Source organism: Zootoca vivipara, chromosome Z1, assembly GCF_965207765.1.
Source record: "Zootoca vivipara chromosome Z1, rZooViv2.hap1.1, whole genome shotgun sequence".
NCBI classification, from domain to species: domain Eukaryota; kingdom Metazoa; phylum Chordata; class Lepidosauria; order Squamata; family Lacertidae; genus Zootoca; species Zootoca vivipara.
In genome coordinates, this window is record NC_142583.1 from 27,825,966 (window position 1) to 27,852,933 (window position 26,968).

Sequence of the window (26,968 nt, forward strand, 5' to 3'; positions counted from 1 at the left end):
TGATTGCAGAGAATTTCTATCCCTTCAATTTCTAGTAGTATTGTGGGGATGACATACAACTGGGCAGCCTAGATAGTGAGCAACTCTTGATTTTATGGCCACAACAATGGCAGCTTGCAGAGCATTAAGAACAGAACCACAAACATACCGAGTATTGTTGTGAGAGTTAGCAATGCAGGACACAGAAACCTGCACAACTACTTCTGCATGTAAGGTACAGGGTGATTTATACAAGGTTAGTCTGTGACGTTTGAGAAGTCCTAAATAGGACTGTTATTAAATTTGGTTAGCTTCTTTGTATTGTTTTATACAATATTGCCTAGACTGGTTTTTATTATTTAGTTACCTTTTGTTATTATGAATTGGTAAGGGATATTTTCTGAAGAAGCCGTAATAGCTGTCATTAATAGCCTTCATTTGTTCACATATTAGCCCAAAGGTGTAATGAATCCCAGAAGGAGCATATGCCTATCAATGTTTGATTTTTATTCCACCTCAGCCTTCTTGCGATTGCAGTGCTCGGCCATACCTCCATTGTTCTGCCAAATTGCATCTGCTGAATTTTCTGTGTGAAAATGGCACGAGGAATCTGATAACTGAATCTTCTGACCATTTTGGTCATTTTGAGAAAGCCCTTGGAATCCCCAGAGAGTTCCAAAGAACAATCAAGCTTTGCAACAAGGAAGTAAAAAAGGAAGTGCCAACCCAGTGGAAATTTATTTATTACATGTTTGAAGACTGCTGAAATAACAAACCATCTAGCTCTAGAGCCAAACAGAGCATACACCCAAGAAGTAGAAAACATAAGACTGGAAGCTTTATTCAAGTAAGTGTTTAAAATGCTTGCTTTTTCTCAAGTCCCCATTAAAATAAAGAGGAAGAAAATGCAACACACTAATATGAATCACATTTATTATGTATGAGAAAGTCTCTGTGACTCTCTGCCTTTCAGGAAATTGACTCAATGTCAAGGTCAAAAGTCCTTCAGATTTTCTAACCCATTCTAATACATTCATCATGATCCTGAGTTGTTGGGAAATGAAATCCCTAACACAAAGTGTTAATAGGGTTGTCATACATCCGGAATTTCCTGGACATACCCTGGATTAGGCAGCTGGAAACAGTGCCTGGGCAGAAATCACTTAAATGTGATTTGGACGTATGGCATGTGGACGTATGGCAACCCATGCCAGCAGTGTAGATTTTGGCTGATTTCCTCAAAGATGGCTCCAAAACTTTTTCAACTTTTTAAAATATGGCAACCCTAGTTAAAATAAGAATATCAACTGTTTGGAATGAGGGCAAGGTATTGCTACCAGTCTTACAAATAATCCCACAAAAGTTACAAACCTGCAAAATAAAATAAAATAAAATAGCTAGCCAGCCTCCTGGGGTCTGCCAGAGGAGAGACGGGGAGAGAGAGAGAGAGAGAGAGAGAGAGAGCTCTATCCCTACACCAAACTGCATTTCCTTTGATCGGTAAGGATTTCATGAACTCTAGACCTGAGAAACAGAAGTAGTTCAGGTTTAATTCAGTTTGTCTATGACTGTTCAGGAGACTTCAGATTTAAGAAGAAAGACGTCAAAGGAAGTGTGGATGATGAGGTTCCCATTATTTTCTTCCTTTTTTGTACTTCCAGTATAGTTTGCTACGGAAAAACTAGAGCATCTCTCCAATGTGGACCTGAATATGCTACAGACGTACAGCTCACATATTTCTACATAATATTGCACCTTTATATGTTCCAGCAGATAAGAGAACAAAAAACAAAACCAGCCAAAACTCTCTCACACTTCGTCTGTTCTATGTAACATTCAATGTTTTTCTATAGTTTCTAATATGTTTAGTATCTTTAAAAAAAAGAATATATGAAAAACAATCCCTCTTCCTGATCAAAGTTGTTGATGTTTAGGCATGTTGTGTGCCTCAAAACATCACTAAGAAATATCTGCCTGTAAGCTAAACTGAGTATTTCCACACTCTCTGAATGCCAGCTTTATCCCCTTCTGCCCCACACCACCACATATCACAAAAGTTCATCACACTCCTTATGATAACTCTCACTCACATGAAGCTGTGAGTGAAATCTAATAGGAAGAACAGAGTGCACACTATGATCATGTGCCCATGTATAAACACAGCTGCTAGAGAACTCAATATGACAAAGAGGTCTGTGATAAGGAAGCTGCAAAAGGATACAGAGTATGATAAAATGTGTTACTTCAGTGGGAATGTTTCCTTCACATGCCAAATAGATCAGTTGGGATGAGCAAGGAAAGCCCGAGCCGAAGTGGACAAAGGACAATGCCCTGATGGAGTTATTGTGCAGGTGGGGGTGTTCATCCCTGGCAAACAGCTTTTGGCCTCCCACTTGCCTCCAAGTTGTAAATGATTGAAGAATTTGTTCAGAAAAAGAGAGACTACAGAAGATCGCCACTTTTTATACGAGTTTCCAAAACCTTTGACCAAGCAAATTATCCCTCTCTGTGTCAAAATGGAGAAGACAATAAAAATCTGCATTGGCACCTCACTGCTTTTTCAATTTTCTCCAGGCAATTGGCATTGCATCCATCTAGAACTCTCACACACTGTTGAAAAAGATCTCTGTTTAGCATCTGCTGCTATGCTGGAGGACCAGTGCAATTTATTATTGTAGACATGATTACCAGAAAACGTGAGATAACCTTTTAGTAGAATATTTTGGCCTTAAAATTCAGTGATGTTGGATTACAACTTGTAACATATATAGTGTAGTAAAGAGCATAAATATTCCAGGTAATTTAAAAAAGACAACTGCCTTGGATTGGACTAAGGTCTATACATTCTAGCATTCAGTTTCCGACAGCAGCAAGCCAGATGCTTCTTCAAGGTCACAAGCAGGTCATGAAGGTGGTGATCATACCCTGTTGATCGTGTCCAGCATCTGGTACTGAGAAATATATCCTGGAGACTTCATTTAGCAATCATGGCTAATTACTATTGATAGACATATCCTTCATAAGTTTGTCTAATCTTTTTAAAAGCCATCTAACTTATCATCACATCTTTGCAGTTGTGAATTTCAAGATATAATTATGTTTTGGAACTTATTTAGTCCAGCCTGAGCCTAACTAATTAACTTCATTAACTGAGCCAGAATTCTAGTATTTTTTCTTTCAGAGTGAGCCAAAATTTCTCAGATCATGTCTCAGGTCATGTTCTGAGAAAAATTCTGAGTTTTCTTTTTCTCACCCCAAATAGAAAAAGACCACTTTGTATAATTTCCTCCAAATATTCTACAACATTTTGTGGCATCTCTCTTTACCACCCTTATAATTTTAACATACAACACTCTTTTTCTATGTTGTGTGTGACTGTTTTATGTAAACCCTCTAGTCTAGAACTTCAAAGAATCATCTCAGTGCATGTCCCAGAACCCTATTGTCATGCTTTATGAGTGCTCAAAGGAACTCAGTATATGCTTACTATTACTGCCAATAAACTGAGTTAAAGGGACACCAATATTTTGTAATGATATAATGCAAACTAAGCAGGTGTGTTTCCAAATGTTCTATTATAATACTACATTTTCATTCACAAGGCTCCGATTAGGATTACAGCACCACCTAGTGTGTTGCAATACTGTCCTTTGCTCCCTAATTTTATGTCTTCTCCATTTGTTGTAAACTACACATCCAGAAATAGGTGCTTCTTTTTCTAGCAACCATAAACCTGCCTTAAAAAAACAAACAGGAAGAATACAAACTTCATAATTCATCTTTAAGCCTTGTGTGTGAAAATGCTCTAAGATTGTTTCAGAAACTAAACTGAGGGCCAAGCTACACATGAAGATAATCACATGGTTTGTCTCTGAGTCTGCCATTTTTCTTTCAGAAATAGCTAGCACTGGCCTTGATTCATATTGGGACCCAGGCATGGAGGAAAGGCAATTTGCATGGGAGAAACCTCCTATTGCCCTCTCCTCATAAGGGCCTGAGGGTGCTCAGGCTACTCCTCATCTGCTATTTACATTTTTTTAAATGTGCATGCTAATTGCTTTCACACAATTTAACATCATGTATAGTTGGCCCTAAATTGCACCATACCTTTCCCCCCACTCTTTCCAGACAGAAGTTCATGCTTTAACTCTCTGTGTCCAAGCTTCTTCTTCTTACTCTTCTTTTTGCCCCAAGCTTTCTCCACAGAAACCCACTCTTTAAAGCTGAATTGGTGCAGGCATCAATTCAGATTTTTCACTGATTGACATTTGCTGTGATTGTGCTTTAAAGAGGGAGTTTTCACAGGGTTTTCCAGAGCAACAAAGGGGGGGGGCTTGGACATGGAGCTTTAAATTACGGGCAGTGCCTGGAAGAAGCAGAGGAAAGGTATGTGTGGACAAGCCTTCTGTTTAGCAATTCCACAGGAATTCTTTGTAAGAAATGAGCATGTGATTTTTTCACTTTATTGGCTAGTACAGTAAGATGCCTTTAGTAAGATCTAGTACTCTTTACTGCCTCTATATTTTTTCAAGTGAAACACTGCACTAAAAACGTGTTGACGTAGGATAAAATACTATGAGTCAAGGTCAAGGAAACAATAACATCCTTACTGCCCATTATACTTGCTCAGGGTGGTTGGTTTTAATAACCTTGGATATCGTCATAGCAAAGATAAAGATCTCTTGGATAGTGTGAAGGAGGAACTGCCTTCCCTTTAGAGCTCTAAGTATTCAAAGTTGGATCCACTGATTATAGGAAGCAATTCAAGTTGTTTGGGGGCCAGTTCATGGGTGGGTGAAACTGGCTGCCCTACATGCATAAAGGAAAAAGGGGTTGCCATCCTGTCTTCACACATAAAATACCACACGTGAGAGCCCTTCAGAGGCCCCAAGCATGGGAGATATATGCGAATACTGTACAATGGACACACTAAACCAGTAGTCTAGGAGGACCTAACCTGGGTAGGTAGACATTACTGAAAACATTAAAAACCGAGGTTAAATTTTAGGTCATGTTTGTTAAATCTATTCGAGATGTCCAGATCTCGCAAGATGTTGCGAGTTTTGCTGGAGTCAATCAAAAGGAAATCGGCACCAGTGCTGGTGGCAAAGAGGGCACGGCGGCATTGCTGGCAGAGCTGAGAAGTGCAGTGGCAGTGCCAGCCGAGGTGAGGGTCCCAGAGGCAGAGCAGGTCTGCACTTCCCATTTTGCTTCAAGCAGTGAAACCAGGTGCGCTGCCCCTGTGTAGTACATGCCACATTTCGAAGCCATATTTAAAGGGATGTTTAAAACATATTTACCCCTGCCCTGGTTTTCATTGAATTATTTGGCAGGGGCAGTTGTTTGTTTGTTTTGTTTTCGTAAAGACACTCTGAGTTGCCCGTGGGAAGAAAAAGCATCTAATAAATTTAATGAAAAATAGTTTCGAATTTCAAAGAAGTGTGAAATTTCAAAGGATGCACACTTCTCGGTTTCCATCTTGTTCTGAAAAGTGTGAATTAGCTATGCTCAATTTTAAAGGTGAACAAAATCTAATTTCTCCTCCATCCGTAATATAACAACATGTCTGGGAGTATGAGGAATGGGGTGCCCCCATGTGTTCAGCCAAAGAGCAATTGGGGTGGGGACACTCCCTTTTACAGAGGTGAGCACAACACAAACAGAGCCCACATCTCTGTAGAAGGTAGAATCTGCAGTTGTTTTTCGGCTGAACATATTGAAGCCAGCTAGTGGTGTTTTCACCCCACCCCATCCACGACTCGGTATACAAAGACATGTTCCATGAACAAGTTTAGCGTTGTGCCATTATTACTATATAGTCCTTTTCATAATGACTAGGGAGAAATGAAGAAAGCAAAAATGATGAGAGCAGGGCAATCAGTAGTTAACTGGATTATTGTCAGAAGTTGGCCAATTTTTGAGCATTCCCTTAGGCTCTAGTGCATAGCTGCCAAGTTTTCCCTTTTCTCGCGAGGAAGCCTATTCAGCATAAGGGAATTTCCCTTAAAAAAAAGGGAGAACTTGGCAGCTATGCTCTAGTGCAGGGAAATCCAACATGCAGCCCTCAAAGCCTTTTTTGGAAACCCTCAGCAACCTTTGATTCCCCCACCCCCACCCCCACCCTTTTGCTGCTTTCCCAAAGTTGGGTAAGTGAGGCACTGGGTTTTGGGGAAGGAGGCGTGAAGGTTCTGACAACATCCTAGATTCCTCCTGTCTTCTTCCCAAAGCCCAGCTTTGAGGAGGAGGTGGGAGGGCTCTAGGACCCTGCCAGGGCCTCATGCTTCCTTCCCAAAGCCTGCTGCCTCACTTAGCAAGCTTTGGGAAGGCCACACGAGGGCTTGTGGGGGCATCAAATTTTGGCGTCCCGCCCTGCCCCCCCCTCACTCACATGACAAGGCAGTGTGTGGTCCGTGGGTTCCATGTCGAAGTACTCTTGCAGCCTACTTGGTATGAAAAGTTGGACCGCCCTGCTCTAGAGAGCATTCAAAGTCTGGCAATCAAAACTGTTATTTTTGTGAACAAACTGAAATATAATTTATGTGGAAAAGCTGAGTCCTTATAAAAATACTCCTGCACTGTAAAATCTAGCTATGTTTTAGAAGTTTTATTTACAGTTCTTGAGGTCATTGAAGTTTTATTTTGGGGAGGTTGAAGGGTCGTGCACACACACGCAAATACATATTTTATTCCCCTGAAAACACAGACACAAATAAATTAACCATAAAACAGTAATGAGGGGTCAGGGCACATAAAAGTAATTTAAGCCTATAAGATTATTTTAAAAATGAAGGTTTTGCTAAAAGATGCCACTACAATGCAGCACACTTGAAAACTCCTAAGCTTGAGAACTGCCAAACCCTTTTTCTCATGCATGGCTCTGCAAACAAATTTTGAAGCCAAGTCAGTTTCCTGGAAGACTGTCAGTCCCTTAAATTTTATGATATATTTTAACATTGAAATAGTACAGTAAGATACATTGTTATTTCTCATTTGATGCCTGTCCCTTGCTTCCCTGTTATTTATTCTCTTCTATCCTTTTTTATTTGCAGACTGTCCAATGCGTATTGTTTTGATGCTTTGCACTTACGCATGGTAAAAAATGTACTTAGACAGCAATTCTGTACACACTTACCTAGGACTAAGTCTTATGGCACAGAATGGGGCTGACTCCTGAATAGATGTGTACAGGATTGCCTACTATTAGTCCTTTTGATTACACAGGAGGTTTTGCTTTTGCTTATTTAGCTTTGATTCACTGCCTACTCTATCGTCATGCCAAAAGCAAACTGTTTCATTAAGTCACTACTAGTCAACATGGTGCCCTCCGGATGTTGTGGAATACAACATGTGAAGGTTTTGTAGAACCACGAAATCCAGTTTTGTGGAAGCTTAATTTAAGGTTACCTTTTTATGGATTGGTGTAGACGAAATGAATGCAGAATAGTTCCATGCCTCCTAAAGCCTTTGTGTCTGAGCTAGAAATGGGTTTGTATTTAAGCACGATACTTTAAATATTTAATGTCTTTAAAGTCTGACACCAACTCAGTTATATTACTACTTCCTAGCCTCCTATTATTGTTGTTCTTCTTGTTGTTATTTACCCTTCCATACCATCCCAGCTCCTGCCCACCTAGCAGTTCGAAAGCACATCAAAGTGCAAGCAGATAAATAGGGACCGCTACGGCGGGAAGGTAAACGGCATTTCTGTGTGCTGCTCTGGTTCGCCAGAAGCAGCTTTGTCATGCTGGCCACATGACCCGGAAGCTTCTGCGGACAAACACCGGCTCCCTCGGCCTATAGAGCGAGATGAGCGCCGCAACCCCAGAGTCAGACACGACTGGACCTGATGGTCAGGGGCCCCTTTACCTACCATCAGAATGTAAGAATGTTCACCATCTCTCTGGAGCAGGGACAAGATTCCTTATAGGACTTAGCGCGCACACACCCCAATTTGGATGTCTGCACATTCAAGACCTCATCTTTAAATATAAGCCACATAGAAACTGCTTCTGCCGAACTGCCTAAATATGCACAAAAGCTACTCAAGCTATGTTGAAAAGGCTGTGGTTAAATTAGCTCCCGGTGAAGTCTTGATAGTCTTGACTAAAGTTCAAAATATTGTGTGAAAATGTTTTGGACACATTTACTGTACAAGATTCCACAGTAATTTTCTTTAACTGGCTTACACTGCAATCCTATGCATGTTCGCTCAGCATCAGGTACTACTGAGTTCAGTTGAGCTTATTCCCAGGTAAGCGTGGATAAGGCTGCACCCTTAGAATAATACAAGGGGAGGGGAATTGTAGTCCAAAAACAGCTGAAGGCCTCCTTCACCTGGAGACCTTCAAGTGAACAAGAACCCTCCTCATTATTCCCTTACCATAAAGGCAGGAAGCACCGTTCTCATTTGGGCTAGTTTCAGAATAACGATATCCCATTATAGAGCAAAACCAGCTTGTGCAAGGACATTGCTTCTTTGCCTCACTTTAGGGAATCATGACATTTAAAAAAACAAAAAACTAAACTAAACAGTGGCTGGGAGCCCAGGGGGTGGTGCAGCACCAACAGAAAATTTTGCCCCATGCATTGCCATATGGGATCATTTTTAGAATGCTCCTGGTTGCCGGCAGGCCCCCAACACAGTTTCCCCCCCCTACCCTGGCATGGGCGGAGTAAAGCCTTCATGCCAGGGTGGCACCACGATCACCCCAGGCCTATTGGCCAATCCATTTTGAGCCGGATGATCATGGGGTTTTTTTAAGCAGCAGTGCGATGTGTGCACCCTAACCCTAACCCCCACCTTCCCTGTTTTATGTGTGTTCTCTGGCCTTGGTTTGGACTTTGGTTGGTCGCCTGTCTTGGGTCAGGGGCTGGGTAGGAATTTTTTCCAATTGGTAAATTGGCTCTGGCCACTTGGTCTTTGCCTACCTCTTAGCAATTGTCACAACTTTTTAAGGTTTGGCAGTTAGGCAATGGGCACATTGATTTGTGGGGGGGGGGGAGAGGTCAGCCATCGCCCGCTCTTCCATTTGATCAAGGGTATTCCGTTAAAGGAATCCAGGGTCTGGATCTTGTCCAAAGTCCGCTTGAGGGGCTAGGGTCATGCCAGGCCTCTGGGGACACCGAGGAGAGCTGCAGGCGGGGTCCCCCAATGTGGCTCCCTCTTTGGGTGGTTTACCCTTATTGACTTCCTGCAAAGGGGGCAGGAGTCTGATATAGTCTACGCCAATGCCGCTCACTTTTTCTGTAATTCAATAAAGTTGTGGCCAACTAAAAATTCTGTGTCTGTGTGAATTATTTTAATAATGGGCTGGTTAGGGGCCTTGCCACGGAATCTGAAAATATACTTTATGGGGAACATAAAGTGAAACGTTAAATCTGAAATACGTTGTCCTGAGTATGCCACCGTTCATTAAAAAGTGCTTTGCTGGGTCCAACTGCCTTTTGTCCATTTGTCTTTTAAAGGATCTCAGTCAGCACTCCTTATTATAGTTAAAAACTCATTTGAGTCTAATGGGAGTATTGCAAGCAAGAAACGTTGCGCAGGGCCCATCATCTAGGAAAAGTGTATGATGAATAGGATATCCTGCCTCCTCCCTATCACGTAATTGCCTACCTAAACAAATAAAAGTGCAATATGATTTACACTCCTTAAGGTTAATTAGAATCCTTTCCATATTTCCTTTCACATGAGAAGACACATTATAAACATTTTAAAATGAACGGTTAGGGTGTGTTCACTTCAGGCTTTTGAAACTAAATCAGTACCTCTGCAAAATATCACTGCACTAATAAAATACTATCCATTTAACAACCTTGTGCCAGAAGACCTGACAGTTAAAGCACAACATGATTTCAAGCATAAGGTTTTCTAAAAAATTGATTCAATAGAGTCACAATTTCAAATTGGATGGCTATGCTGCAAAAACTGTATGTGTTGGATTAATTAATCTGGTGCCTATTCAATCATATGAAAAGAGAGAGAGAGAGCATGTGATGAGTGCAAGAATGAGATAGGGAGTTTGCTGCATAAACACACAGTTCCTGAAAAAAGAAAATTTGATTTTAATTGATGCTTGCTTTCTTGGCACTACTTAGCATACTTATGTCAATATGAGAAAAATATTAGTAGCCTGGTCTTTGATCAGCAATTCTCACATAGCCTGCGTTGCAAGGAGTTCTGGAAAAGTCAAACAATGACCTGTGAGATGTAGCTTTGGGGATGGGTGTTGATGAAAAGGTTTCCTTGTATTATTTTCATTGTGTTTCCTGCTTGCCTCTTCATTGCTGATTTAGCTATGAGCCAGAAAATACAGAGTATTTTTTAAAGAAACTATCTTAAGAAATTATTTCCTTTGTAACTTGAAGGTGCTGTATGGTAGTTTGCAAGAAAAATGGACCTCTGTGAATGGGCTATTAAGGGCCGAACACCGATTTCATTAATCCTATATATTATTATTATTATATATATATATATATATATATTATATATATATATATATATAGTTACTTTGATTGCACATCAGTAAAAACAGACATGATCTGCATAGTTCTTTAGAAACACAAAAACTCATGCAAAATATGTGTATTTTAAAAGGTCTCTCAAAACAGATTTTGTTTCCAGATAAAAATCCACTGGTTATGGCCCAGGAGAGACTATAGCTCAGTGGTAGGTTCAATCCTCTCCATCTCCCATTAAATGGTCAGAGTAGACAATGCTGGGAAGAGGCACCAGGTTGCCCCCCAAGATTGAGGGGATCTGGCGTGCATCATGCGCATGGGGTGTCACATCATCTAGAAGAGGCCAAGCTCTCTGGAGAAGCTGGCCACTGATGCTGTGCTGCATGTCCCACTCCCTCAATATTGAGGGCACCCAGCCCCATTACAACAGATTTTCACACCTGATGCTGGGCTTGATGGGCAAATTATCTGCCCTGGTGTGAGCCAGCTTTCTATATGTAAAACAGCCATGGTGTCCTAGTCTCATTACTGAGCTACAATGTAGAGCTCAGTGGAGTGGGAGGCCAGCCAACCAGAAGAGTATCTGAGGTGAACTTGCCTGAAAAGCAGAGTCAGCATCCGAAGTCAGGACCAGTCCCGGGGTCAGGCAAACAGCAATCCACATTGTCCGACAGTCCAGAGATCAGGGAATCCAATGACAATGGGCTCAGGGGTCAAGAAGAGGAGGAAGCAGCAAGGTAAGGCCAAGAATTGCAAGCACTGTTAGCAGCATCTAACTGCTGCTGGAAGCTCTGCTTAAGAAGGCTGACACCAGCTGGTTCTCATCAGTGCCTTCTCAAAGGCTGATCAGCTGCAGGTGAAATCACTCCCCCTTCTCCCTCTTCAGGCTGCTGTTCAGCAGGCAAAGCTGACACCACAGCTCAGTGGTAGAGCACATGCTTTGCAGGCAGGTTCAATTCTTGGCACCTCTAGGTAGGCCTGGAAAGACCCTTGTGCAGAAACCTGGATAGCCATTGATACAGATGAGTCATACACAGTACAAGGCAGCTGTTGCTAAGGCATTTTACTACCTGAAGTAAAGGAAAGGTGTCCCTCTCCATCCATTTCCCCATTCCATGTACAGTCTTATTTCCACATTGGATCCAGGATCCTCCCCTATATCTAAAGGCAGCAGGCAAGCTTAAAGAGTGCAGAGCAGGCCACATATCAACCTCCCTCTGCTACTCAGTCACTGCTTAGCTGGAGGCAGGATGGAAGGTGAACATAGACGAAACAAAAAGTGTTCGCTGGGTTTCTCTATGTGTTTTTTTTTTTTTGAAAGAGGAACCTGACTGCAATTGCTCTAAGGATATTAAATAATCTCTTATATTAATTATCGGGCAGCTCTGTTTCTGCAATGTTCCCAAGGTTGTGATAGTTCAGCTGGTACAGCATAAGACTCAACCTCAGGGTCATGGGTTCAAGCCCACACTGGGCAAAAGATTCCTGCATTGCAGGGAGTTGGACTCAATGACCATAGCTGCCAAGTTTTCCCTTTTCCCACTTGGAAGCCTATTCAGCATAAGGGAAAATCCCTTAAAAAGGGGGATAACTTGGCAGCTATGCTCAATGACCCTCCTGGTCCTTTCCTAACTTTCCTACAATGATTCTATGACCTGGGGCTCCTGAGTGGGCACCGTGATCCTGTATTCTTGCTGCTGTTCATTCCATTTTCAGCACTAACTGGAGCAGGTAGGAGCCACAACACACCACAACAGTTTTCCTGCTCCCCTTGCCACTTATATGGAACTACTCAGGAGTGGGGCATCAGGGAAGGCCTAGTCCCCACTGTGTTGGCTATAGCCAGGGCAAGGCCTGGACGCTCCTGTGCATGCTTTAGTTGTAATAAACCACAAAACCTTGGGTGTTCTTGATCCTGTGTGATAGTAGTAACCATCTCTGACCAGCACTAAATAAGCCTCCACTAAACTAATTTCACAAAAGGGAGACCCAACAGAGGTCCTATAGAAGTCTCAGCTCTTGCAGCATGCAGACCGTGAACATTCAGAGAGGTTTCTAGAGGCTAATACACAATAATGTCATTTAGTCACACTGGTTACAGATGTAGAGACGCCATGTGCAGCCTGTAGGATACATCCCATAAAATACTGATTTGGGGCAAAATTCAAACTAGGTCCCCAAACTGTGCAAAAAACCCAAAAAAAACCCTAGCCCCTGAATTTATGGATTCAGAATTCCATTCAGAATGCCTGCATCTTGGTTTCCACACCTTTTTGAATCGGTTTTAGTACTGGTTAAAAACAAAACAAAAAGACAAAATGCTCGTGAACATTCCCTAAGAATATATTTAATTTAGCAATGAAAATAATATTTCTTCAACACTTTGTTAAAGTGATGGGAAATGTAAAAGAAATACAGTTTAAGAAAATCACCTTCACTTTATTGTATTTTCTCATGTTAAATACAAACTTCTTTTTCCCATTAAGTCAGTGTTTGGTATTGCAGTTTATCTTTAAGTAGTGCTCAGAGAGATAACATTAAAAGTTTAACAAATGAGATTTCCTCTTATTGTGAAGGAGAAATACTCCCTCTTAGTCACAAGCACAGCGATGAAAGGGGGAGGGAAGATAGTAGCTCCAGATATATAATTGAACTATATTCACATTAATCAAAACCAGTTCTTCTTGCTATATAAAACAATATAGGCAGCAAATATTGGGAGGTTTTATTAAGTCTAAAGCAACAAACATGAGCTTAGTTTTGCTCTTGTTGAGCATTCTTTTTAAGAAGAAAAATGTTACAGCAAAGTTCTTAAGAGAGGGGAGAGCTATGACAAACTCCCGGCTGAACAATGGGGGTGGAGACGCTCCTTCAGGTATACAGGGTGAAAGCTGTTTAAGTGGTCCTCTGCCTCCAGCTGCTTCTTAGCTCAGAAGTGATTTTTCCTGAAGTTTGCTTTTATATATTTATACAGTGGTACCTCGGGTTACAGACGCTCCAGGTTACACACTCCGCTAACCCAGAAATAGTACCTCGGGTTAAGAACTTTGCTTCAGGATGAGAACAGAAATCACGTGGTAGCGGCACGGCGGCAGCAGGAGGCCACATTAGTTAAAGTAGAACCTCAGGTTAAGAACAGTTTCAGCTTAAGAACGGACCTCCGGAATGACTTAAGTTCTTAACCCGAGGTACCACTGTATAGTGTTACATGCATTTGTGTGCAATGTGTGTGTTTGTGCTTTAGTTTTGTTTTTAGCTTTAGGTTTCACTTTGTATTGTTTTAAGTGTATTGTAAGCCACCTTGTGTGCTCAGGAGAAAGGATAGAAAAGAAGCAATAAGCACCTGCCAAAAAGTTCTCCTGTCCCTCATTCACCACACCATGAAAAATGTAGTCCTGGCAACACTTTTCTCCAGGATGCCGGTTGGTAGGGGAAATGCAAAAGAAACTTTAAGAAAGAAAATTAATTTCAAGTTGTCAAGGGAACAGGAAAGCACACTTCATGCTCTGTATGCCCTTAAGAGGGAAAGCTTATGTTTCAAAAGGCCACGGGGTTCTTTACATCTTTCCTAACCCTCTTATTTTAAAGAGTGTTTATTCTTGAGGCAAGAGATTGGTATGCAGTGCATGCCTTATATACATGGCCTGCATATTCATGGAACAGCTCCAGTCTGATGGAAATAAAGCAAGGTCCTCTGAAGAGATAGAGATAGAGGGGTGTGTGTGTGTGTGTGTGTGAGAGAGAGAGAGAGAGAGAGAGAGAGAGAGAGAGAGAGAGAGAGAGAGAGAATTTCTTAAATCCATACATTTATGTTCTATGTACTTTTCCTCCTTTGAAATGCAAAAAGTTCTTGCTACAGGTGCTCACTGTGTCCCTTGCATTATGTTTCACAGGAGCAGCTAAGCCAAGCTGTGACCTTCCAGAAGTTGCAGGACTACACCTTTCATCACCCCCATTCATTGGCCATGCTGGCTTGGGCTGATGGGAGCTGAAGGGTGACAGGCTAGCCATCCCTGTTGTAGCAAATAACCTTTGGGTATTGGTGCAGATATGATGCCAGTCAATCTGTGTTCTAGTCAGAGCTCCTACCCTAGCCTATCAGTTTTATTCATGGCACAGCAATCTCTGGGGAAGTGCTTAAATGAAAGGGGGAAAAAGATCCTAATGAAAAATCCCTCCCAAAACCCTGATTCCCCCTTCTCATGAAAGCTGCATGCAGTGGCTGCATCATCCTAAAAACCCAGCAATTCACTCAGGAAGTAAGCAGGGTGGACCAGAAGTGCTGGGGAGGGGAGAGAGGGGAGCTACTTGAATGGAGTGGAGACGATAAACAATGTGACAGAGCAAGAGGAAGTGATTCGAGAGGAGTGGAGAGGATTAGGAGCCAGAAAGACAGAATGAGGGGAAGCAAATAGGCAGAGGGTCTTCTCGGCAGTGGCGCCCTCCCTGTGGAACGCCCTACCAGGGCCGGCTCTAGGCCCACCCCCAGTGGCGCGGGGCGCCAGGCCACCAGGGGCGTCGCTGCGTCCACTGAGAGGCGCGGCTGAGGCTGCCCCAGGCGCACCTCCGCTGTTCATCGGCTTCAGGCTGCTCTCAGGAGGCGCACGGGCCTGGGGCCGCCTCCGCCGCGCGGGGGGGTGTCGCAACAGGGGGCGGGCAGCGTCCCCTGGCCCAAGGCCGGTCCTACAACAGGCTGGGTGGCGCAGTGAAGCTGCGCCCGCCCGCCTGCCTGCTCATCTGCTAGCCGCGCTGGGAAACGGGGCGGGGCGCGGAGGGATCCGTCGCACCACGGCGCCAGGGCGCCAGGCATGCTTAAAACGGCCCTGCGCCCTACCATCAGATGCCAAGGAGATAAAGAATTACACAACTTTTAGAAAACATCAATAGGGAAGTTTTTTTATGTCTGACATTTTATTATTATCTTATATTTTGCTGGAAGCTGCCCAGCCGGATGGGCAGGGTATAAACAATGAAGTTGTTGTTAATTACAAATAGATAAAGATATAAAAATGCAATAAAAATGCATACACATCTAACACAGTACATTACAATTGCTACAAGAGGCAGAAAAATCATTAAGTGGGAACCGCCATTCTAGAATGAATGAGCCAAAAGTAAACCCTTCACACATGACATTAATCACAGAAAGAGAGGGGAGTATGATAGCGCCCGCTGGCCCTTCCCCCACCCCAATACAAGTTTAGTATGATTTGCAAAAGATCCTACTTGTTGTATGTTGGCTCTGCCCAAATTTTGACAGGCTCCCCAGTCACACAGATGAAACCTACACACATAGTTTGTAAGTCAGCAGGCTATTTCATAAACCATGTGAAATGTGCATATTGGCTCAACCCTGCTACTTCCTCTATCTGTCACGTGAAAAGTCCCTAAGTGACAAGTGTCTGAGTTAAATTCTTCCCTTCTATGAGAGGTGAGCAATCACATATAGATGGCTTTTTGGGGGGGGGGGATGACAAATATAATTTCATTATATTGCAACAGCATTATAAATGTTGAAGACCATTCTTTTGTATACCTCTGGTGGTTTTATTAAACACACACACACAGAGCACCCAGCCAGTAAAATATTTGGGATTCAGGGAAATCAAGGCTTGGAAAAACCACAATGTTAGTCACTCCAGTCCCTAAACATGGACAAAAATGGTTACCAATTAATGGAAAGGTGACAAATACTATCATGCACTAGTATCCAGAGGCCTTTTGCAAAGCTCAATAGCTAGACTTGACCTGAATCATGATACAATATTATTTCTAGGCTATTTCATTTCCCCCAAGAAAGCCTATGCTACAGCTTTATGAATTTTTATAGACAAGATTAATTTCGTACATGACCTCAATAGGCAGAGATTATCACTCTCACATCCCAAGGCAAATACGTGTGCCAGAAGTAATGCAAAATGTTACATATCCTTATAAAACAAGATATTCAACAATATTCCCTATTTAATTTTTCTGCCGTGATCATAGTCAAAACAGAGAGAGAGAGAGGAGACACAAAGCAGCCAGCACTACATGGCTGAGGAAACAACAGATTTTCCCAAGCATAGCAATAAGCTAATGAACAATATCCCATCCTCTTTTTTTCCATCATATCACTACAACATCTGGTGTTTTGAAAGAGATGCAAAGTATATGCTTGCTAGTTCCCTGCTGGTCAACGTACCTCACAAGTTTAAAGTAATAAAAAAAATTGAGATTGGGCTACTTTCCATCTGAAGTAACTAACATTATTCACACAATTAATACACTTGGATTCTGTACATTATTATTGCAGCTTGCCATTTAGTTAGTGCTACATGCTAGGCCATATAAAACATGCTATAGTTCCTGTCTAGAGGACTCATGGTTTTCTACAGATGGACTGACACAATAGTCAGAAGTAAAGCCATAATAGGATAATCAACAAAAGGCTGAGTATTTGCTCCTCAATTTGCAGTTTTGTTCTGGTAAAGTTTTGTTTATTTACAAATGCATGTATATCTCTTGGGGCTTGTCCACACCACTGTGTGTTGGTAGCTGTTTGCATTCCTGTTTAATTTGTGCAGTCCAGATGACATTCTTCTCAAACACCAGTGCTTTTCCCTTATAAGCTCAGGATCTAAAACATGCACAAACTACTGGGACAACCTAAACTAAATGTGCTTTATCATTAACTCAGTGACAGCTGTACCCAATGCACTTCCAGATACTGTATTGTTGATCTACAACTCCGATTAGCCAGAATGACCAGTGGTTAAAGATTATGGGAGTTGTAGTTCAGCAACATCTGGAGGGTCACAGGTTAGCGTCACATCTTCTCCTGACCCACCCCAGCTAAGAAAGACACACGTCTGATAGTTAAATATTTATTGACTAAAGAAGTACACTCACAAATGCTACTAGCCACTAGGCAGCCACCCCTCAGATCTGTGCCTGGTTCTATGAGAGAGTGGGGGCAAAAGGGGGGTGTCTACCAGCCCATCTGTCGCCAGAACAGCCTCTTCTTCTTCTTCCACCACATCCTGTGTGCCTTCCTCCTTCTCAGACTGCCCTGTCTCTTCATCCAGCCCCTGCCCTGGTTCCTGCTTTGTGGGTAGTGCTACACCCCATACATCACTGGTCCCCTCTCTTGGGACACTCCCCTGGTCCCCTTCGCTCCACTTTAGAGCCCAGCCAGTCCCTGGCATCTCTGCACTACAAACTGATAGGTGGGACAACGTGAAAATCAAATGGGTCTGCACTATGCACACCTGGGAACCTGGGATAAGATTGCACTGTAGAAAGCAAAGATATTTGCATGAAAGAATTAGAAGCATCAGCATTAAGACAAAATTCAAACAAAAATAACAGATGATATCCAGTGCTGCACTCCTCTCGTGGAATGGCTTTTGATCTAGCAGAGTCTCCATTAATGTAATAAGGAGGAAGCCATTTTTTCTAGCACAAAGAAAGGGTTATATTCCCTCCTCCTGTGTCATGGTCCCAATCTAACCCACTATACATAGTTGCTTTTACACAGACAGACAGACAGACAGACAGACACACACACACACACACACACACACACACACACACGAATCCATTCATCCTAAGCCAACTACAGAGGCAAGAGGTTTCTTATTATTATTTGAAATCTGAACAGGCCTCAGACTGAATACTTATTCTAATTATTACAGACAGAAGCGCATCGTAATGGTAAAGGAAACTGCACCTATTAGTATGCAAACAGATGTGCCGGGCTTTGTGTTTGTAGAAATCATATGACCCAAAGGGCTATAACAGCAATTACCAAGAACTCATTTGTATTATCAAACTACAAACAGAAGGTTTAAACAATATGGTTTTCATCTCCTTTGCCTGTGCTGTAAACTGCCACACATGTTCACTTTCTGTTGTACACAGCCATCTTTCAAAGGGTTGGACTATGGAAGCGTTGCTGGGGTGATGTCAAGTGCAATGAAATCTCCCAACAGTTTTTTAGACATGTCATGCACTTCCTGCATCTCACTTCATCTAATGGACAAAGTACCTTGAATGGAATGGCTTGCATATTTTGATATGCTTCACTTTTCCAGTCACCCATTACTTCTATTAAATAGCCAGAATTAACAACTCCTTCAGGGCTTTCATCAGTTGGGATTCCTGCTGTTTTCCTTGGAACCAAATTCAAAAGACGTCATTTGGCATGCAACCCATGAATAATATTTGCTAATCCATCAATTTGACAACACAAATGAAACTGAAACCCTACTGTCTTCTATATTGCTCCGTGGTACAATAGCATTTACAGATTAAAACCAGTTTATACTTCACTAGCTCTCTAGGGTTTATTTTTCTCTCTGAAAAGAAGTGGAGCCACTATCCTATTTGAAAGGCTTGATTGCTTGAGAAAAAATCTCAGACATAAGCCATAATGAGGACTATGCACATACAATTCAAGTGCCATGGTTGGACAAAAATTTACAGGGATGTCCTAAATTCTCAATGTTATAAAACATATCAAAAACTGGTGGTTATATGGGGGTTGGTGCTATAAAGGTCAAAATCCATTCCAACTGAAATGCTATAAAGCAGTTACTCTGGAAGAATAATTTATACCAACAATTTACATTTTTTGACTCTTTGATGTGTTCCATATTATACATTTTAGTACTTCTTCTTTCTGACAACAACAAGAAAAATAAGAATTAGAAAATATCAGATGCATTCTTTAAAGGGGAAATAGGCTAAGATATATCACTTTGCCAGCCAGCCATAAGCTGTTAATTCATTGTCACAATTAGCCTGTGTTTAAACAACATGACTTCTTGGTCATACATTATGTAATCTCATTTGCATTTTTATAAGGAGTTACCTGTGGTCAGATGCTCTCTCCTTTAAGATCTAACAACAGCTTTACTCCCATGTCTCTATAAATTGAATGGTGCTGAGATAACCTAAACTTCCCTTGGGATAATTGCACATAGTTAATTAATAGCTGCTTAATCAGGTGTTTTGGTGAAGATGGTTTCTCACAAGTTACCAGATGGTTGACACTCAAACACACTTTATCACTTTCTGCAGCTTCACTGTTAACTCTGGAAGGTCCAAATCTTAAAGTTCGTCTAAGCAAACACAGTAAAGTCTGATGTGCAGACCTTGTGTGGCAATGACTTCAGAGATTCCTTTCCTCACACTTCAGTGCCCTATGGAAAGGGAGATACAGTACATGTGCTCTCCCAATGCGGAGACAGAATGCACATCTCTGCAAAGAGCATCTGCTCATATTTTCCTTCAGATAAGGCCCTACAGGTTTGGGACAGGAAACACAAGCTACTTGTGGTTCTCTGCTGCTGCTTCTTTTAAACATGATGAAGCAACCAGGGCCATCTTACCCATAGGTGCTAGGGGTGCGGGGCACCCGAGCTCTGGGCTCTCAGGGGTGCCAGGCCGAGAGTCTGGGGCTGAGATTTAGAGTCCGGGGATTGGGAAGAGCTGACAGCTACTGTTGAGCAGAGCAGAGCCCATCGGAGCGCTGCAGCTCTTCTGCTGCGGGCAAGCGAGGCGCTGAGGCAGCCAGCCGGCTTCACCCTCCTGCACGCCTGGGATTGGCGGGCTGTCAAGAGGCCCACCCAGTGCACACTGCTCACACAAGGCGCCTGGCTTCGCTCAGTCACCGCCACCACCGCTTTGGGCTCAACTGTTGTTGCGCTGGACTCTGCTTGCCCCCCCCCCCTGCTCTGCAGCTGCTGCCACCACCTCGGGATCCTCTGTTGCTGTTGAGGCGGCCAGCCAGGCCAGCTATGCCGTGCACAACTTTGGGGTCCCCTCCTAAAAAAAGGTTGACAACTCTGGGCACCCGGGGGTGTGTGTGTGTGCAGGTCGGATCTTTGCTTAAGATACACACAGGAAGGTGATAGACAGGAAAAGAAGGGCCCTGGATGAGAGGCAGAGTAGAGAAAATTTCCACTGTGGGAGGGCTGGAGGAAGAGGAGGAAGCTCCAGGTGAGAGCTGGGAGGGTTTACTTTTGTGTGTGGGGGAAAGGGGTATGATAAAATTGTGATAGAGAGCTTTTCTTTTTTTTCCTTCTCTTATTTTTTATTTTCTCTCTTTTTATTGTCTCTTTTTAGATTAGCTTGGCTTTTATTGTATTTTATGTGGAAAACATTCATCAAAAATGGATTAAAAACAAGGTAAAATATTCAAGAGGCATAGGTTGTACTCTTTAAGAGGAAGAAATGTACTTTGCTTGGTGTTTGAGAGGGTACAACAACTGATATGTTTTAAACTCTCACACACTCATCTGAATTGCACATAGCAGTGTTCTATCAATTAATACTGGGCATATAAAAAGAAAGACAAAAAGATTCAGTATCTCAGAATGCAGTTATATTAACACAGAGTTGATGTGCCATGTGCAACTTGAAAAACTTCTTTTTCCAGCTAGTGCTACATGCTGTCAAATCATTAAATGAAACACCTAGATTATTATCCAAATCCAAACATTAAAAAGCTACAGGGACATCATGTAAATCACTCAGTTCCAGAACACCAGAATTTATTTTCGCTCATTCTCAAATGGCTAAGCCTATATAATTCATCATAAACCAACACACACAGAGTACCATGTATCCCTGAAGTATTATTTAATAAAGTTGTCTCTTCAATTACTATCCCATTCTATATCTTCTGGACTCTGTGATAATTCTAAAACCTTCTTTTCTAAACAGATTCCTCTTTGGCAAAAACTTAGACATGGAAAATCTCCATTTGTTTCCCCTGCTATACTACTGAAATCACAGTCTGTTAACAATGTTATTGTGTAACACACAATAACTTCTGGTAAGCAATCCTATATTCTAATAGAAAATTCCTTCTCCACGTACTGTATGGATCATTATGCAATAAATAAGTTACTATCCATGCCCAAGAGGGAGATATCAGCAGACTGAGGGAAGTCCCAAGAGTCACAGAAATACGGGGGGGGGGACTTAGCAGGGTTGGGGGAGACCACCCTAAGCAGTAAACAGCCCAAAAGAGTCCCATAAATCAGCTAGTATCCATGGAATGCCCAAAACAGGGAGGTGAAATGGAGTATCCAGCAAGAGGGCATGGCTGGCTACCTCCTCGAACAAGGACACCCTGCATGGCTTTCTATTGTTGTAGATCCACTTGTATTTACTAAATATGAATAGTTTAGGATTGTACGTTCTATGGAACAAGAATCTGACATTTGCTCATGTAAAACATGATGTATAACCCTAGAGCTGTGTCAGCCACCACCATTGAGAAGTTGCCTTATTCTAATTTGTAAATAAATGCAATTTATTTATATAAAGAAAACTTCACAAGACTCACATCCACATCTTTATCAGCCTCCCAAGCCAGGCTAGTTAATTATAGGTCATCCATTTTTTTTTCTCCTAGGTCATCCATTTGAAGCTTTAGGGAACCCTTGATTCTTGGGGTGTCCTCCCCACACGCATTATGGGTTTGCCATAGTGCCTGGTATTCTTTTGTTCACTCTTAAAAATATAATTGCAGGGAAAGAGTTTATATACTATAGAGGCTGATAGTGAAAATATTCAGTTTTAAACATAACATATATAATTATAATAAAAAGCCCTTAATTTATAACAGAAGAAAAATGGCATGGGTATAGTTAATATATCAGAAAAAAACATAGCATCAATACTGGCAACCGGAATGGCAATGTTGCCCATTGTCTCCACTGTTGTTCACAAAAGGGTTTCCAATGTGGGCAAAAAAAGAAAGAAAAAGAAAATGGGCATACAGGTACCCTGTTTCTCATATTTTAAGACATACCCATAAAATAAGCCATAGCAGGATTTTTAAGCATTCAAGGAATATAAGCCATACCCCGAAAATAAGACATAGTGATAGGCACAGCAGCAATGCCGGCTGCAGCAGGAGGAGGAGGAAAAAAATAAGACATCCCTTGAAAATAAGCCATAATGTGTTTTTTTGAGAAAAAAATAAATATAAGACATGTCTTATAATATGAGAAACACGGTAGGAAAAGAATCATAGGGCTTAATATGAAGAAGACCAAAGAAAATTCCGCATAGACCTGACCTGTCCCATGGTGGGGAGGAGGGGGGCAGTACAAGTGTTTGATTAACACCTAACTTGGATTAATTAATACAGTCTAAATCATAATTTAACTTCTACAAGAAATTTTAAAAAAGGTTCAACAAAATGGAGTGAATTTAAAACCTCAAAGCTGGGTAAAATACCAGAATTTAAAATTAACTTATTCCCAAGAATCTGCATTTCTATCTCTCAATATTTCACTGGAAATGCCTTTGTCTACTAAAATGTTATGGCAAACATTATTATTATTATTATTATTGTATAAAAAGGGAAAATAGCATGAGTACCATCTAGCACATTGTATGAATCAACAGGAGCAGGGGTTCGGCCATTTTCAAATGTAAAACTCTATTATCAGTGCTTAGGCTGGGTCTAGACACATTAACGAAGCGTTTCAGTTTAAAGCGTTGTAAATTTAAACTGGGAAAACAGGTAGAGAAAATTGAGACTCCACATCGCCATCTGATGGCACAATGTTATATTGCACATACAAGGCATATAAATCGCTTTTTCTTTACCAGTCTGGCTGATAAAGACCATGAAAACATGGTTCTATAAAGAAAAAAATATAGTTTTTGAAGAAGGAAAATATCACACTGTACCCATGAGATACAACTTAACTTTAAAAAAAAGATGTAAAAGATGCATGGCTTAATCCATGCATAAAATCAATCTATTCAGACAATCATGGCTTCTTCTTTTTTATTTAATAAGTTTGTATACTTGCTTGATTGTTTAAACCTCTCCATGCTTTACATAAAACTTAAAATTACTGTACTAGTCAGAAATGGGGGGGGGGGTTGATATATAAAGAATTCCTAATGTTAATAAAATCAGTAGTTAAAAATATACATCCCTTTCAAGTGCAGAAAAGTCATTGCATGGCACTTGTGACAGTTCCACAGACTGAAGTAGTTGAGTGGACACATGAGGGTAAGGTAGTAGGCGGGCTTCATGCTGTTAAAGGTTTTATATACTAATAGCAACACACTGAATTTGGCCCAGTAACAAATCAGCAGCCCATGCAGATGTCTGAGCAGAGGTAACACTGACAGGGTCTCATTCCAGTTGCCAATGGTGCTGCAGCATTCTGCGCCAATGGTAGTTTCTGGACCAAATGCAAGCTAAGCCCCACATAGAATGCACTGCAGTAGTCCTGCCCTGACATCACCCATGCTTGGATTACTACTGTCAAGTTCTCCCAGTCCAGTAACAGCTGCTGCTGTCATGCTAGAATCTGAATCTGGGAAACTAGTTGCTGGTCACAGTAACTTATTCATTTTTATTATATTTCTATGCTTTATTCTAAGTCGCCTTGAAACATTGTTTAGCCTTAAAAAGTTCTGTTTTGTAAAGTGCAATGCTCGTAAATCACTGGCCCAGAGAGGGGGAGACTTCAAGAGTGTGCAGGGTAGGGGTCATTACTTAAAGTCCACCTTACTTGGCATGAAAGCAACTGAAAAGCATATTTTGGACCGCTTCCTGATTCTAGCAAAAAACTAATAACAATATACCCAGTGATTCCATCAGGTGCAAGACCGTCATCTGTCCATTCAGATTATAACCCTTTTCTAGCCTCCTCTCCAGCAGAGAAGTATAAGGAGACGCATCACTTCACCATAGCTAGCAGGACGAGAGCTTTTGAAGATGGGGTTCTTGGCAGTATAATGTCAGGCCTCACAGCTAGTCTCCAAAAAAAAGTTTTATTCTGTAAACTAGGCAACATTTATCTTAAAGAACAAAGCACACCCATTGTGAGTCAAAGAAGAGAAGAACTGGGTTTTTGGAGAAAGGAAAACACAGCTGTACCTGCAGACTTTGGGGGCCTAAGGAAGCACGTGAGCCTTCCTATAGCTGGAGGTGCAACAAATGTTAAAATCTTGTCAAAATCTTGATTTAAATGTGTTTCCATTAAGGTGTCCTATCTCATGTTGGCACTTGCTTCACAGATACAGAATACTGATATGTGAGGAAGTTACACCGACGAGGGACTGGTTGGAGAAGGCTTGATTTTAAACACAAGAGAAAAAATTCCATTGGAAATACACCTTGCACACTGTAAAATGTCTTTGCGCTATTGCCACCTACTTGCTGATTAGTAAACCTCCATATGATTGACCTTATTTCTAGTACTTGTTTGTTGTTGTTGTTTAGTCGTTTAGTCGTGTCCAACTCTTCGTGACCCCATGGACCAGAGCACGCCAGGCACTCCTGTCTTGCACTGCCTCCCGCAGTATGGTCAGACTCATGTTGGTGGCTTCAAGAACACTGTCCAACCATCTCATCCTCTGTTGTCCCCTTCTCCTTGTGCCCTCAATCTTTCCTTGTTTGTAAGAGTGTTTAAAAATGAAGAGGATGGAGGGGAATGAAAACTGATAGAAACTGGCCCATGTGTGTCCACAGACATAATTCAGGGTGGGGGGGTGGTCTATGACTACAGGATATGTCTGAACCTCAAGCACTGTCATATAGTGCTGAAAAGATGGTGGGCTATGCCTGTTGGTGATTTACTGTACTGAATGGGATTATACATTTCAGAACTAGTTTCTAATAAATTTCTTTATTTGCTCATTTAACAGTAAGAGAGTAAGGCACTAGAGAGACAGCTTAAATTTGTCCACTGAACATTAATACTGTAGGACTCTGAACCAAATTAAAAACTCCTAAGGCTACATTTCATACTTTTCACACAGAATCTGCCTTGACTGTGGTGAATTGCAGGCATAAGGCATGAAAAGGGTAAGGCAACGAAAATGGTCAAAGGCCTGGAAACGATGCCTTATGAGGAATGGCTTAGGGAGCTGGGTATGTTTAGCCTGGAGAAGAGAAGGTTAAGGGGTGATATGATAGCCATGTTCAAATATATAAAAAGGATGTCATATAGAGGAGGGAGAAAGGTTGTTTTCTGCTACTCCAGAGAAGCGGACACGGAGCAATGGATTCAAACTACAAGAAAGAAGATTCCACCTAAACATTAGGAAGAACTTCCTGACAGTAAGAGCTGTTTGGCAGTGGAATTTGCTACCAAGGAGTGTGGTGGAGTCTCCTTCTTTGGAGGTCTTTAAGCAGAGGCTTGACAGGCATATGTCAAGAATGCTATGATGGTGTTTCCTGCTCGGCAGGGGGTTGGACTGGATGGCCCTTGTGGTCCAACTCTACGATTCTATGACTTGTTTAATGCTTGCCTGACCAGAATATAAAAGCTGGAGCCTTCAAGGTTCTTGGCCAAAATGGTCAATAACGTAATAGTTGCGCAAAAAGAGAATGTCAGCAGGTGTAGCTTGTCATACAAACTCAACCTCGCAAACACTTTAAGAAGCCTGGTTACATGATTCATATTTGCAAAATCCTATTTTAAAAACAGCAATTAAAAATTTCTGCATTTTCATCCTATCCTTCCTTTACGGAGTTCAGGATTATATGTTGCTGTCCCATTTTATTCTCATGAAAGTCACCTGGTAAATTAGCCTGGGAAACAGTGATTGCCCAAGGTCACCTCATGAATAAGCAGTGATTCGAACCAAGGCCTTCCCAGGATTTCACCCACTTCAACATACTGGCTCCTCTAGTAACCAAGGAAATGGGGCTCAAATAGAAGAGCTGTCCCCCATCTCCCCCCATTGTAAATCAGGTTTATTATCAAAATTTACAGACTTTTATCTGTTGGCAATGAGCAAATCAAACAAAAGCAACTGAAATAGCTCAACACAGCAGATGCTTCAAGTGGTTCCCCCAAATTCAGCTGAAATTGCAGTTTATACTGGCTTCCCCGGTCTATTATTCAACCCCTTGAATAGAATCCCTCACAACAGCACAAAACAGGTGTTTTCTCAAGCACACCTGATGAAACTAATCAACTAATCAATATTTTTGAGGGGACATGAAGAGACCCATACATGGAAAATCTGACCCAAAGGAATGCAGCCATCAGGATGAAAAATAACCCCCCACTATGGATTTATGGCATGCCTTTCTCTGGAGTCATTACAGATAAGGAGTGAGTTGTAAATAATAAACAAGCAAAGGGGAACTGGCTGCTGAGCTACACCCACCATTGTGAGGCCTGAGGAAGTGATGATGATGATGCCTCTCCAGCTGCTGTTATTGGCTGTGGACGTCCTGTGATGTCACATGAGCACATGGCAGCTCAGTGGATATACAAAAGCAGCCCAAGGGGAAAGCCAAGGCAAAAGCTTGAAGGGGACACAGTGAACAACAGCTAGTGATGGACCTGGCAGAAGCTAGCAGGTGTTGGTGGGCGGAAGCTGTTATTAGCATGTGGAAGCCCGGGATGCTGCGGGGCTGAAGGAGGCTGAAGTTTGTGCATGTAAGCTGACTGAAATTCACCTTCAGAAGGCTGTTGACAAAAGCTGTGTGGATATTTGTGTATTGGTGCTGGGGTAAGTATGAATGGAGAGTAGACATAGGTCACCC

At 41.9% G+C, this 26,968-nt stretch overlaps 1 long non-coding RNA gene across 2 annotated transcripts in view; it reads right to left on the reverse strand.

The window, feature by feature from the left end:
* Window positions 1-26,968, reverse strand: part of LOC118083409 (uncharacterized) — a 64,049-nt gene that overhangs the window by 18,432 nt on the left and 18,649 nt on the right. The window contains exon 2 of one of the 2 annotated variants that reach the window (XR_015947463.1): window positions 21,779-21,945. The exons of the other annotated variant lie outside the window; for it this stretch is intronic. This is a non-coding gene — a long non-coding RNA (uncharacterized LOC118083409). The remainder of the gene's footprint in view (window positions 1-21,778; window positions 21,946-26,968) is intronic. 2 annotated transcript variants of the gene reach the window in all.